Here is a 2463-nt window from a genome sequence, read left to right on the forward strand (position 1 = left end):
GGGATCAGAATGAAAACTGGCCTTTTCCAGTGCTGTGGCCATGGCTGAGTTTTCCAAAGTTGCTGGCATATTGAGTGCAGCACTTTCACAGCATCATCTTTCAGGATTTGAAATAACTCAACTGGAATTCCATCACCTCCACTAGCTTTGTTTGTAGTGATGCTTCCTAAGGCCCACTTGACTTCACATTCCAGGATGTCTGGCTCTAGGTGAGTGATCACACCATCGTGATTACTGGGTCATGAACATCTTTTTTGTACAGTTCTTCTGTGTATTCTTGCCACCTCTTATTAATATCTTCTGCTTCTGTTAAGTTCATACCATTTCTGTCCTTTATCGAGCCCATCTTTGCATGAAATGTTCCCCTGGTATCTCTCGTTTTCTTGAAGAGATCTCTAGTCTTTCCTATTCTATTGTTTTCCTCTATTTCTTCGCATTGATCACTGAGGAAGGCTTTCTTATCTCTCCTTGCTATTCTTTGGAACTCTGCATTCAGATGGGTATATCTTTCCTTTTCTCCTTTGCTTTTCACTTCTCTTCTTTTCACAGCTATTTGTAGGGCCTCCTCAGACAATCATTTTGCTTTTTGCATTTCTTTTTCTTGGGGATGTTCTTGATCCCTGTCTCCTGTACAATGTCATGAACCTCCATCCATAGTTCATCAGGCACTCTATCAGATCAAGTCCCTTGAATCTACTTCTCACTTCCACTGTATAATCATAAAGGATTTGATTTAGATCATACCTGAATGGTCTAGTTATTAACAAATGTATTTATCCCCTTTTGGAAATGAATTCAATGCATACTGAATTAAAACCAGTTGCAACTAAAAAAGCTCAAGTTGTGTGGTCTGAAGTTACTAGTTAACTTTGGTATAGACACTGCCTCTGACAATATTCCACCTTCCATTTAACTAAATTGTTAAAGAAGGGAAAATGGTAGTTATAATAAGCCAGGCTGTACTTTTCATGCTTTCTATTGTTTTCCTTGTGCTTTTGGAGACTAATACTCATTGAGCTTTAGAATGAATTTTGAACATCTGTAACTTTTATTACCAGTGGTTCAGAGGTAAAGGATCTGGCTGCAATGCAGGAGACCTGGGTTCAATCCCTGGGTCGGGAAGATCCCCTGTAGAAGGAAATGGCAACCCATCCCAGTATCCTTGCCTGGGAAATCCCATGGAGAGAGGAGCCTGGTGGGCTATGGTCCAGGGGGTCACAAAGACACGACTTAACGACTAAACAACAATTTTCATTAACGTCTTTCAGAACATTTCTCTGTGCTACACTGCTCCTTAAAAAAGAAATAATTGATTAGAAGATTCAGAAGATCAAATACTAACGCAGCTTTCACACTGATCAAAATTAAGAAAAAAATAGAGATTTCATGATTTTTTCATCTGCCTACAGGGAGAAATACAAGACAAGCTTATTGACTAATAAACCTAGCTTTAAATAATAGATATATCATGTTATTTTCATATCAAAAAAACCAAAGAGTTTTAATCACTTTAAATTTAAGACACTTTACTATTTAAGTAGAAAATGAATTCAGTAAAATACAATCAAATTTTATGTAAAATCTGCCAAATGAAGTTCTTTACTGTGTGAACTTTAGCATCGTTTGACAACTTCCAATAAAATCTCATTTTCACCTTCTGTTTTATACATTACTTCATGCATTATCAGCCCCAGAAAATTTTCAGTGACAATAATTTCATTGAAAGTGTCTTAATATAACCTATATTCAAATTCACTGAATGCCATGTATCATTTGTACAGCCTATTTCTTGACATTATTTTCAAATTATTGCTTGCATCCAATTCTCCTTGTCTGCAAATACTCAAATTCATACTATGGCTGTTATAGAAACAGCTAATTTACATATAGATTAAAAATTACCTTGAAGCCCATTTACACCCTGATGAGTTAAAGACAAAGTAACCCAAAGCTGATAGCTGGCTTCCATTAAATCCAAGTATTATGACACATTAGACTAGTCAAAATACAGGTTCCAGGTTCATGGCTTGGATCCTAAAATGCTGGATGTGATGATGGCAACGTAGCTGCTGCTGCTGCTCAGTCACTTCAGTCGTGTCCGACTCTGTGTGACCCCTTAGACGGAAGCCCACCAGGCTCCCCCGTCCCTGGGATTCTCCAGGCAAGAACACTGGAGTGGGCTGCCATTTCCTTCTCCAATGTGTGAAAGTGAAGTCGCTCAGTCGTGTCCGACCCTCAGTGACCCCACGGACTGCAGCCCACCAGGCTCCTCCGTCCATGGGGTTTTCCAGGCAAGAGCACTGGAGTGGGTGCCATTGCCTTCTCCGACTATGCAGATTCTGAGACACTATCCCTTAAACTGACTCACCTCTGTGCTTACTCTTCATGCTTTATCCAATCTGCATTAATGGTAGCTGCTTTAAGTCAAATCAGTTTGCAGGCCATTGGCAATCTAGACAATTT

Source organism: Moschus berezovskii, chromosome 7 (assembly GCF_049115385.1).
Source record: "Moschus berezovskii isolate FMDL1 chromosome 7, NW_MosBer_1.0, whole genome shotgun sequence".
Taxonomy (NCBI): Eukaryota; Metazoa; Chordata; class Mammalia; order Artiodactyla; family Moschidae; genus Moschus; species Moschus berezovskii.